Source organism: Strix aluco, chromosome 5 (genome assembly GCF_031877795.1).
Source record: "Strix aluco isolate bStrAlu1 chromosome 5, bStrAlu1.hap1, whole genome shotgun sequence".
Lineage (NCBI taxonomy): Eukaryota > Metazoa > Chordata > Aves > Strigiformes > Strigidae > Strix > Strix aluco.
The window spans coordinates 15,463,113-15,476,091 of NC_133935.1; the positions used below are offsets into that span (position 1 = coordinate 15,463,113).

At 45.1% G+C, this 12,979-nt stretch overlaps 1 long non-coding RNA gene across 1 annotated transcript in view; it reads right to left on the minus strand.

The window, feature by feature from the left end:
- Window positions 1-12,979, minus strand: part of LOC141924149 (uncharacterized) — a 53,495-nt gene continuing 40,516 nt past the window's right edge. Inside the window, exons 3-4 of the long non-coding RNA XR_012623467.1 lie at window positions 1,639-1,902; window positions 1-231 (exon numbers count right to left, since the gene is read on the minus strand). This is a non-coding gene — a long non-coding RNA (uncharacterized LOC141924149). The remainder of the gene's footprint in view (window positions 232-1,638; window positions 1,903-12,979) is intronic.

The following is a 12,979-nucleotide window of genomic DNA, read 5'->3' on the forward strand; positions in this document are numbered from 1 at the left end:
TTCAGAAAATGATTAGACATTTTTATATGGACACTGAGAACATTCATGGTCATATTAGACAGGATATAAATAAATTTTAGAAGGGACATAAACCGTCAGGCTTCAAGGCACAACATAACCACTAACTGATGGCGAGGGATTAGGAAGAAACTTGCCTTTTGGGCAGGTCATTCTGTAGTTGTCCACTACGGGGTTTCTTGCACCTTTCTTTGAAGTATCAGAGAGTGGCAACTGTTGAAGTGAGAAGACTGGATTAGGAGGGCTACTGGGCTGATCCGGTACGGCAACTGCTTGCTCTTCGGGGGGCTATGAAGGTCGCTTGAGAAATGGAGTGGCAAAGAGGATAAGATGTAAAAGGTAGCATCAGATTTCTTATGCCATTCCTCAGATGCAGACCTCGGTCTCCTTTGCTGTAAACTTCATACACACAGCACAGATTTCCTAGGCCTTCACCACCAAGGTTTTTGGCAAAATGTACACCATTTAATCGGTTTATTAGTTACCTATCTAAGTACAAGTCTTTGCATCTGTTTTCCCCAAAAACCTTATGACTTAGTTAATTTATTGTTTTCAGGAGAACAATATGTTATACTGAAACCCTGACTCTCTTTCAAGGCACAATGACTTCAAGACTTGGTCTTGAGCAAAGCAGTATCTGATCTCTCATGTATTGTACCTACCTGTCCTGGATTAAACAAGCTCCAGCTACAACACAGTAACTGCTGAAGAGGAGAGTGCAGACTAATTTACAGTACTTTGTCAACATACAGGATCACTATAAAATACCAATAGTTCTGTGTGAGAAATCTTGGAGTGACAAATCTTCAGACACAGTTTCCTTTGGTCCAGTTATAGAATTCTACAGTATTACTTAATGCCTGATTCTTCCATGCAGGAAACTTTTTGTCCTCTGGCCATGTAAGGGGAGTTTATGTTGCATTTCTGTCTTGCTCTATCCTGACATTCCTCCCTGAATTCCTGTAATGTCCAGCCATGGCTTATCTTACTGCTGCATCTTTGCTTGTTCTTGACACTAGGTCAAATAGCTTTGTAGTATCCCCACTCTCTATCCTACTAAGAATTTTGTGAACCTTAATGAAGACTCCTAATCTCTTGTTTTGTCAGAAGAGCTACAGTCCCAATTTTGCCTAACTTTTTTAAAATTTAATTTGGCTCCCTCTATCGTCCCCATTATTCCTGTTGGGCTGTGTTTTCTCTTATATTGTTCTTTTTATGCAAGGATGCTGGGGGTTGCCCATGCTTACTTAAGGTTGCTGCTAGATTCTTATGCTGTTCTTAAATCACTTCTTTAGATTAATTATTCAAGCACAAAAATCTCTGCTCTCCCACTGCTGTTCAACACTAGACAAAGACTTGGTGAATACAAAACAGCATTTCCTTTTTTTGACAAATATCTGTGTTCATAAATCCATGTGCTTCTCCCCTTCCAAGCCACTTTTGGTTGTGAGTTTCCTGTTCATAACTAACAAAATCAAAGCCTGCTCTGACCAGTGTCCTTTCCCAGTATGCTATATTCTTCCTCTTGATAATTTTTTTTCTAGGCTATTGGTAAGACTTCGCCTACGTACTGATTTTTCAGCTCAATATCCAATCCTGACTGCTCACTTACTTACTTACACTTCTCTCATATCTTCTGCGCCTTTTCTTTTCTTTACAAACTGTAAGTTGAGTGCTTGTACCACGTAGAGCCACACTGAGAAAGAACTCTGAGGCTGATGGACCAAATCAAAGCCTCATGTTTTTGTTGCTCGAGGTCATTGCTGGATGTCTGAGCTCATTTCCTTGAGAAAAAATGCCAAATTCAAAGTTCCAAAAACAAAAAGATCATAGGAGATGCAGGGACACCAAATGTCCCCGTTTCTGTATGACAAATCATGCCACCTGCAAACAAAAAGAACGGAGGAACATTTTCCACTTTCTCCAGAAAGATCTGCAATATGTGCCTGGTTTGGCAAAGCTCAAATGCAATATGAGGTTAATGACAGCTAGATCTCTTGTAGCCCGCCTCTGAAAGAGAATGGGTTACTGATGGTACAGGTCAGTTTCTCTCCAGCTGAAGTGATATTATCATTAACAAGGATCTCTGTTAAAAAACTCTTCACTTCCTTGCATTTCCACTTCATGGCTTTAAGCTAAAGCCCCACTGACTAGTTTTCTATAAACTAGGTACAGGAGGACCTGCAGTCTTCCCTTGTAAGGACTCAAAAGCACTTGCAAAAGGACCAGCTAAACCTCAGACTCTGTTCTCACTGGCAGCACATTCTCAGAAGCATTGGGCTTTGGGCTGGGTTCAGGTTTTCCTAATTCAGGGGAAACAATTTAAGAATAGATTGAACCCAATATTTCTTTAAAACAGAACTTTTTCATTTTGCTGTGTGAATTGCTTCAGCTCCCTTCTCCAGCATGTCTGAATGTTGTTGCTCCCTCCTTTGTGTTGACCTCCCTCAATAGTCTAGCACCAGCAAATCTCACTGCCTTTGCTTCTTTTTGCTCTCTGAGTTATGAAGTAGAAGACTTGTTATTTAGCCTCCTACTTTCACCCCAAGCTACCTCCACCTTCTAGGACTCTTTGTATTTTGATCCATCTTGAAGTTCCTTGTTCCCTTTTCAAGGCTTCCTGAGCAAAGAGAATTTGTGGTTTACATAGCACAGTTGAACAGCCTTCCTGAACAGAACAAAGGCTGAAGTGGAGTACTTAGCATCGGGGGTCTGGCTTTAATCCCTTGATCTGCCTTTCTGACTCAGCAAGTCAAGGAAACTGAGGCTCAACATGGTGAAAATGAGGGTGCCGTTTTTTCTGGGTGGTGGTGGGGCTGACGTCATGAAGGCAGCTGGAGAGATCACAGAAGAGGTGTGAAAACAGGTGAGAAACTTTGCCTCCTGTACCTAAACCAGGAGAGTCAAGAGAAGAAAGCCATGATGGGTTTTGATAATTACTTATTTCGAGCCACTAGTTGTAATTTTATAAGTAGGGACAGCACACAAGTGGCTGAAATAAGATGCATGAAAGCCAACAGGAGTGGAACAACAGGAGAAGTCCTGTTTCTTTGACCAGAAAGTGCTGAAGGAGAGGAAAACAGATTTGGAGTAGAGGACACTGGTGTAGTCAAGAGACTGTGTAGGATGAGAGAGACACAAGGGAAGCAGGGGATGAGAGAAACTGGTAAATACTGTGAGAGGTGGGAAGTGGAGGAGTCTATACATCTGCTTCCTAATTAGGATGGAGTATGGAGAAGTCTGCAGTAACAAACACTTGGGGAGTGGAAGGAGCGTAAATGCTGTGAGGAAGAAAGGGAAAGAGCGGGGAGCGGCTGAAAGAGGTGGTAAAGTCAGGGAGGGAGAAGCTGAATAGAGAAAAAGGAAGAAATGCATAGTGAAGGCAAGGTCAAACAGGAGGCTGAGCTAGTGAGTGAGGTGCTGCAGGGCTGAATAAGAAGGTGCGATGAGGAAGGTACAAAATGTGAGGTCTGGGCAGCTTAACAATGTGAAAATTTAAATTATCAAGAGAAAAGATGAGGGAGTCAATAAAAAGGAGAGCCAGATGTTAGGGCAGAGAGTGAATGGGGAAGAGACGGATAGGCGCAGACAACAGCTGGTGAGTGGAGGCATGAGAGGGAACAGGGTCTGCCTGGACAGTGCTCGGAAGTGTGAGGGACAGGAGTCAGAAACAGGAGAAGCACAACAAAAAATGGGCATTCTCACTTAGCACTGCACTGCAATGAACCAGCTTGCACATGGTCTGTTGCTAAAGTCGGGTATATGGTATTGATACAGCTACATTTAAACTTCAGCTAACATAAACAGGACTGCAGATTTAGGTGGGACACAAACATGTCTCTTTAGCTTTGAGTAACCAGGAGGTTTTCCGTGATTCCTGCAGCTGCATCATGGGCGACGTAGAGGCTCATCTGCTCAAGAACCTATTGCTTGGTCAGAACATATCCTCCAAATTCTCACATGCAGACCTGAGCTGTTATGCCACAGAGGGTGAAATTGCAAAAGTGTGATGCACTATTTGTTTCATCTTCTGGACATACACATTCAATTCGCTCAATGTACAAGTTAATGTGAAAGCAGTCACTCCTGTGAACCTGACCTAGCATCTGAAAAACTGATAGATGCTCTTTGTAATTTCCCAGATATCTACTTCACAACACTATTTTCAGCTGAGCAAACCATTGGAAAGTAGGAGTAATTTCATCTTGCTGAAGTGTAGCCACTCTTTCCATGAAGCATACCAGCAGTCACACACACCACCATTGGTCTAGGCAGAAAATTAGCAACATCGTGCCATTTTTAGCTTGCGTTGACTCTGTTAGTCAAAAAACATCTACCTACTGGGAATTTGTCTAGCACTGATGTGGCAAAGCACCCTCCATCATAGTTCCTCTCCTGTGTGCTTTACTGAACTACATATCAAACCAACAGATCTAAGCCTTAGGTCTCAACAGATTTTCTGCTCTTAATCCATTGGGGCTGAAAACCACAGGTTGTAACTTGATGTTTTGTCCCCTAGAGAGCAATCAACAGGCGAATGATAATTTGTGGCAATGGATTTAAAGCCAGGGAATCTGGATCTTTCCAAATCTTCCCCGAAGAGTAGCACTGAGAAGGGCCCGCCACATATGCGTTTGTTTGTGGTCAGCCACGCTCACAGCTGCTGCCGAGCACTGGTCCGTACATCTGGCAGAGAGATGAGTCAGACACAGGCTGGCTTGAATGGCCTCAAAATAAGATGGGGAGCTAGCAATCTGCCCTGGAAACCTCAGTGGGAAGCAGAGCGGAGAGACACGCAAACCCAAATGCTTTCATGTCTCTCCAGGTCTGTTGTCTCTGCTGTCGTCCTCAGCTATTCCACAGGCAGCAGTGCTACGGTGTAAACAAAGAGATATTTTAATTGTTTCCAGACCAGCGGTTAGCAATGGTGCTGATATGCGTACTGTGCGCTCCAGTACTGGTTCCTATAGACTGCCTCCGGACACCCAGTGAGAGGCTCATTGGGATTCACCACCACAGCCTGAGCTTGTTCGACTCAGGTGCAGTGTGCTGTGGAGGCAAGGCACTCGCGGGCGGAGAACAGCCCCAGATGAAATGCAGAGGATGCTTCACAGCAGGGCTGTACTCCATGTGTAGAGGAGCTCCCCATCAGTCACTCCAGGAGAGAAAAACTATGTTCCTTGAGGGGGATTAAAAGACCATTTTGCTTACAACCCATAATGATTCGGTTCTCTGTTCAACACCTTCTTAGATGGGGATTAGATGTATCAAAGCAGCTCTAGCAGTGCAGCTGAAATTTCCTTTGTTGTAACCAGCCTTCTGTAGTCTGGACCTAAAGATGCGATATGAGGAAAGCTTGATCTCTTGTCTAAAGCCGCTGATCTCATAGAGCTATGAGAGGTTTTGCTGGGTACCTACCCATGCAGAGCAAGAGGGTTCCTGTTCAGAACTGGTGCCAAAGCTGTGCTCCCCACGGAGGTTTCTGGGCCAGATTCAGTGTTGGTGTAAACCACTAAGTCCATATAAATTAAAAAACGGGTTAGTTGTATGCAAACCAATTACTGCAGCTGTGGCGGGGGTTGGAAAGGCAAGACCCAGGATGGTTTAAGCTAACGCAGTCCTTTCCAACGCTTTATTTGACACCCACCTGTTAGTTGCTTTTCCTGCTACGCTACTTCTGCGGTGAGTGCAGCTCCCGAATGCTAACTTGTTGTGACTTCACCAGCATCCATTTTCAACCTCACTGATACCTCCGCTTGTTGCTGCTGCATTCGGCTAGGGAGATACTCAAATCCCATTCCTTCCATAGCAGTCAAAAGAAATTAAAAGTAGTTTATTTCTAAATCATGCAAAGAATGGGATACTAGGTTACACTGACACGCAGGTCTAGAAATAAGGCAGAGCCTCACAGAGGGCTGAGCAGCCATCCAAACATTACTAGGACTGAGTTGTGGTTCCAGTTCTTTCACTGAATTGCTCCGTGCCTTTGAGTAAATCAACTCATATATATTTTCCTCACCTATACAATGGGAATGGTCATATTTAGATATCTCAGGGAAGTTGCGAAGCTTAATTAGTTAATGCTAGTGCCTTGTCAGCTCTCATTACCATGGTATCTCAGTGTTTATTGCTTTGAAATTGTAAAATGCTACTTACATGCTAAACATTATTATTCTAGGTGAGATGGAGAGACTTAATCTAGTTTCTCTGTAAATACCGAAGGCAGGGAGTTGACATTCCTAGTAATGGCTTCAGTATGAAGTCTGGCCTACTTGGAGAAAAGTTTCCCTGACATATAACAAAATTTATTTATTTCCAGGTCCCAAATGTAGCTGTTCTTGAACCACTTTAAGCTGAACTTTTATTGGTTTACTTAATTCAGTATATATAATTAAGCTCACCCAGCATAAACACAATTTAGACTGGTTTAGACACATCTTTGGTTCCAGTGCAAGGAAAACAGCTAGGATCACTTCCTCTGGCATAAATAATCCAGGCAGGTCTCAATCAGAACAAGGTCCATGAAAGACTTTCAAAACCTGTTTGGATGTCAAGTTGCTCAGAGAAAAGTGATTGTAGGCAGCTTGAAGTGGGGGATGGCTGGCAGATACATGGAGTGAAGGGATTTTAAATGCCCAGCCTCAAAGGCAAAGAGCTGGTGACTAATCCAGTTAGTCATCTCCAGACCTTTCCCAGAACAGTCTTGTAACTAGGGAGTTTTAAGATACTCAGCTTTTCCTGTCGACCAGTTAAGGGAAAGCCTGGCTCTCCACAGGAGCACAGTCTTGACCTTAGGGGCTATTTCCATTAGTGCCAAATATGCTTAGAACAGACCTGAGATGCTGGCAGCAGAGCTGAGGAGCTGCGTTCACCCCTGCTTGCCCCAACTTCTCCAGTAGCTGTGTCTACAGAGCTGGAGTCGGGTGCCTGGCTAGCCAAGGGGTGACAGACCAGAAATGGCAGACTGCTCTTCCTACTGCATTTCCACAGGGACTGGGAAATGGTTTTACACTTTGCATTTTGCAGACACCAGCTTCATTCTTCCAAGGCACCAGCAGCACACACCCGTCAGCCTGGTACCCAGGACAGAAGCAGTCCTCCCCAGGGTCTAACACAGCCTGAGCGCTGTGCTGTGAATGGGGGCAAGGGGGCTGCAGGGCAGCATGGCTGTTTCTTTTACTGATGCTGCAGTGCACTGGGTGCACTGAGCAGTATGGGTAGTGATGTGGGATGCTACTGTCTCCTTAGACCCCCTGGTTCTCCCTTCCTCTCAGCATACTGCTTTGTACATGCATATAATACTAAATCCAGGAAGCCTGGGTCACTGGTATGGTTTTTCATGTGCTTGTGCAAGATTTTGGCTCCAGTCACCATGAAGATCAATGCTCTGAAGCTGCCCAAAGGATTGCTTCCCGGACATGATTTGCATGGCAGTGGTCTCCTTACTGATGAAATAAATGTCTGCTGGGAAGTAACCCTGTCTGGCTGATGGAGCCCTTGTGTCCTCCATGGCAACTCTACTGTTCAGAGGCTTTCAGAGGTGTGGACTTAGGCCCTGCAATGTATTTAAGACAGGCCACACAATGACAGCAGCTGGTCACCTCTCTTGGTCACTAGTCCAGTTTAAACCAGCAGTGTAGAAGTGGAAAGAAAAGACCCGCTTGAGCCATTAGTGACACTGTCATCCACTGACTCCAGCTGGTTTTCATTTACTACCTTTCATCAAACACTTGAGGCTCAGCTCCAGGGTTTCCTGTGCTAATAGGGTGTCAGTACAAGCTTCTAGCACTCCTTACAGTGAGGATTAGGCAGGAGGGATGCCATAGGCTCTTCAACAGAGATCTGATAAATGGATCACAGTCTTGGCCAGAGGAACCTCTAGCCTTTGGTTCCCAGCTCCCCAAACAGCTCTGTCAATGCACTTCCACTTTCCCCTGAATTCAAGATGAGGATCCTGCTGCAAAAGTGGTGGAAAGGTTGCTTCTGTGGAAGTACCTGTATTGTTTTAAATCTGTGACTTGATGAAAATACAAGTAAATATATAATGGAGAAAAGCCTGCATTGGCAGGGAGAAGGGCCAGCTGATTTATTCTTTCTTCCTCTCTTAATAGCTTTCAAGTTTTGGGTTTTCCACATCCAGCCTTTCCGGTTCACCCTCATGTCTATGCCTCATTTTCCTGCTGGGAAGAGAGGGATATATGCCAGCAGCTCTGTCTGTCCATCTCAGCCCCCAAGATGCTGTCTGCCCTGCTAGACCATGGCATCAAAAAAATCAACTGCTTGAAGTTAATGATGTATATAATCACCTAGATAAACAGTCTGATTTGCAAAAGTACTCGGCACCCAACCATCCTGCCAGTTATCTGAGTGGCCGTCTTTCCCTTGCCTGTTCCCAGGGGCCACTCCCAGATGTATGCAGACAAAATAGGGTAAATTTGCTGGCAGCTGTGAGGGTGACCCCATTTATGCTCTGGGTGAGGGCATAATCTGCCCCCGAGCCCCAAAAGGCATCAGCAAGGCTTTGGTTTATACATCTAGCCAAAGCCCCACAGGGAACTGCTACATGGAAGTAAAAAATATTATGCTTTACAATTAGAGAAGGAAAAAGGCTTGGGGGTTAAAATATGAAGTGGTCAAGCTATTAACCTTCTCATTTAGAAGCAATGGTCACTAAATTACGGGGCATGTCTCCTTCCTCCTCCTCCAAAGAATGGGCCTTTGAAGATGATACTGGTCCGTTATGTGAACAAGCAATAAAGCGTAATTAATCCTGCTCTGAAAATATGATCAAATACCGGCAGTGAGTCACAGCTAAGCCTGAGGGGGTTAAGGAACTTAAATCAGAGGGCCAGCATGTCAGGCAAATAGCAAATCCTCCCACTGCCTCCTGTCACCCCAAACACCCAGCTAGGGCTGTCCCCATCCATGACATGAAGCATGCTACCTCCCGTGGGCTCCATGGGGAAAAGCTCATTTCGTGCAAGCTCTTGTAAGGTGGGCTGGCTCCATACGGGATGGCAAGCCACTGAGGGAGACCCAGGAGAGCATGAGAAGTGCATACAGAGTCAGTAATCACCCTCTGGGTCACAGCTGAAACAAGTGCATCACAGTGCTGGTGGGCAGGTGTACGTTTGGGGAGAGAAGGGGGACGGAGTTTCCAGAGATCCTATCTTTTAAGACATAATATTGGATATAGATCCTAGCCAGTCCTGGTGGTTAAAAACCCCCTGGCAGTATTTAGGCACATGTGCTCTGGGCACATTGCAGCCTGAGCAATTGCATTTTGCTGGTCTTAAAGCAATTCCAGAGAGCTTCAGCTGGAGGAAAAATTAATCTTCCCCTTCCTTGGTGAAATGTGCCCTGCTGTGCATGGTCTATGCTAGAGACAGCTGGACTGCTGGGAGGAGGAGAAATGGCTTGTTAGTACATACTGTGGAGATGCTTCTGAATGGAACATGCTTTGTACTTTTGATCAGCAGTCAGAATGGATAGGGGAAAGTCTCCAGAGACAACACAGGTCCTGCAAGCCCCAACTCAGGGAAGCGGAAGTGCGCAGCTCTGATGTCCCAAGACATGTAGAAGGGACAGATCACCTTATCCTGGCTCACTTGTCGTTCAATGCCTGCTCTTCTCCAAATGCACTGCTTGGGCACGTGTGTTCTCTGTGAAGCAATCAGATGGGAGAAAACACTTGACAGTGCGAGGGAGACGTGGCAAAGAAGTGCCCTCTTGCTCACCACGGCCGAGAGATATATGGTGCACAGTTTACACACCACAAGATCATGCCCATCGCGCTGCTCTTCTGGTCAAGACTCTACAAAGAGCAGAGAAACAAAAGCCACCCTTCTTTTTGCAGAGTATCATCAGTCCAGAAGCATTCCCTAGCTGCCAGCCATACTTCATGTTTAAGTCCACTGCTCTTTGATCTGGGGGTTGTGAAGAGGCAGGAGATGGGCAGGTGGTTTTTGGGTGTACATATTGAGCCCTACCCTGCTCAGGCACCTCCCTCCAAATGCCTGCGTGTGTTCAGAGTGAAGTGGGATGGGGAGTGCGTCTCTGAGCCAGCATGTGTAGAGCAGTGGTGAAGAGGCAGCAGTGTAGGCTTTATCACGAACTGGACCAGCCCACATGAGTATGTATTTGGTTTATCAGTGACAAGTATCCCCACTCCTGTTACTACCCGGCTGGTGAGCTGGCAGCTAGTGTGGGTGTCCCTGTCCTTGCCAGGGTCACTCTCATTTGACTGTGTAGGCACACCTGATGTCAGCGGTCTCCAACCTTCACCGGCCAAAGGGCACACCAAGTAACGTACTGCAGGCAGCACTGTGCTTTACTACCTTTGTTGGAAGTGGGAATGCTCCCAATGGAGGATAAAGCATTGCTCGTTGCAAACACCTGAAGAGCTGTTTTTTTGTGGGACCTATTCAAGGTTTTTGGTTGGGATAACAATATACAATCTTTTGGGTGTTCTCTAATTTAAGATTCTAAGCAGCCACTGCATCTCGCAGGAGTGAGCCCTCTTCCTAGCTCATATCCTCCCCAGGTCCATCGGCTGGTCCACTGGCATATAACATTCAACTTTAGCTTGTGCTCTCCCATCAGCCCTGTGGCCATAAGGATCAGGTTGCCCATGAACTCTAGGCTGAGGCAACCACCTGAATGCCTTCTGGTTCTGTGTGCCCAGCTTTCTAAGGCCTTAGAAAGGGGCCCCACATAAGGCCACCATTTCCTGGGGAGTCTCTTTGCTTGAAGAGGCAAAACTTCACTACTTTTGCTTTTCTTTCCCTCCCGTCTCTTTCTGATGTAAATAGAGTCTTAAATACCTATCACAACCCTACCCTCATCTTTCCAAAGCAAGCGCTTTTCTTTCCCATGAGAGAGGGGTTCCATTGTTCTGAAGTAGCATCATAGGAGACAAGTTGAAAGCAAAAACAAGCAAAAATTCATTTAGCAAAACATTTGGATACCATTACGACAGTGATATTAAATATAAACCAAACTGACAGTCAAAATTCCCCTGCAGTCTTCCCAACCTTGACTTTGAAGACTGTGCTAGAGAAGATTACAAACAGAAAGAAAAGTAAAGATGACTTGAAATAAAAGAGAAACCAGCCAGACTAATTCCTTTGATCCAGCTGAGAAAAAATGCAGGAGGGAAAGAACTAGCATAAATAGTAACCCTTTTTTTAATGCTATCAGTTTAGTAATCCCAACTGCTGTTAGTACGAGTGATCACTATGCCTCAAGATCGTTGTGTGTGAAATAAAGATGTTAATATACAGTTGTAGTTATATGCAATTTTATTAAAAGGTCTTTGTTAAATGCCCTTAGATGCCTTAGCTGGAAGACTATAAAGGGAGGCAACAAGTGCTGTAATGAACTGCCAATGTATCACTGTTTGCTACAGGATCTGCTTACCTGTGTATTACAGGCTCCAAATGCTAATAGCATACTTCGGCTTTATTGCCCTTGTTGATAGCCTGTGTGGTTAGGACAGGCAAGAAATTCCTACAGTGTTATTAACGTAAGGAGGCCTGTGTGTGCATGAGCATATATCTGTGTATGTAACACATTGCCTATATAGACTATGCCTTTTTAACGTTTCTGCTTAGGAAATTGCATGGAAATCTCAAAGCTCCTGAGTGAGGAGTTATCTAGCAGCTCATGCCAACTGTTTGGCCCTTCATCTGAAGCAGCATGGGAGAGGGCAGGGTTTGGAGAGGAATGTTTTACTTGCTGGCTAAAGCCAGAAGACTGCTAGGTAGCTTGGGTCAATGGCTGTCAGCCCGTTACATCTATTCCTGGTATCTCCATGTTGGTGATCAATGCCCGGTGAGAAATGGTCCTCAGAAAAAAAAGTCTGTGAGCAGTAGCTGGGGGATGACTTGAAGTCACTGGTCACTTGCTGACTTAGTGGCTTACTGCCATACTCTCATTTGTGTAGCCTGCCCTGGGGATCTCAGCAGGGCTCCCTAACTGTTCTGTCCTAATTGCAAAGGATGAATGAGAGGCAGGATAACATATTTATGGTATACCCAGTATAATTCCCAGTCCTGGAAGGGGTGTCTTTCATGCCAGGCTCCACCACTGGCCTTCTCTGTCCCAAATTTCCTCCTTTCTGCAGGGTGGGGGACACAGAGGAAGGCAGAACTTCTGTTCAGCCCCAAGATTTGGTCAAAGTCATGAAGTATTTTAAGCACTCTCCATCCTTTTCCTGCTGCTGGCTGCTGCAGCTGCTGTGCCCCATGCTGTTTCTTTGTACCAGAGAGAAGGACAGAGGCATATTTTCTTTTCAGCACTTACTGCTGCTCAGTGTTCTTCACCACCTTCTGTCTGCAGGTAGAGCAGTTGCTCCTGTTCCTCTCTTGTCCTTTCCCAGACAGATGCCTTCTATGGGTTAGCACATTTCCTAAAAATAATAATGAACTTTACTGAATAAGGAATCACAGACTTATTTCTATTCTCTGACTTATTCTGCCTGTCCATTTTTGGTGAATCCAGTGTTTAAGTGCCTTAACTTAAATGCTACAAACAGCCTGAGGCAGTGATTGATTTGTCCCACATGTACGTGTTGTACCCAGCACCCTGAGCTCTAGACGGGCCTGATGCACTACCACAGCTGAAAAAAATACCTGATCTGAGAGAAGCCTTGACACAGAAGGAGACAAATACTTGTATGATAACACAGGGAATAGTTTTGGTGCTCACTTATCTCTTGTACCCTAACTTTAACAAAAAACACATCTAAGATTTTTTTTCTTTATTAAGCTGGCAACTGGCATTGCTTAGCTCTCTTAAGTTATGGCTATGAAACATCAGATAAGTGCCAAGCCAAACTCTGTCACTGCAGTTGTACCCAGAATGCCTGAGCCTCTCTCCATTCCCACGCAGACATACTCTGGGAGACGCTACCAGCAAAGCGCTGATGGCACAAAACCAGCTAAAATTGCAGCGCTGTGCT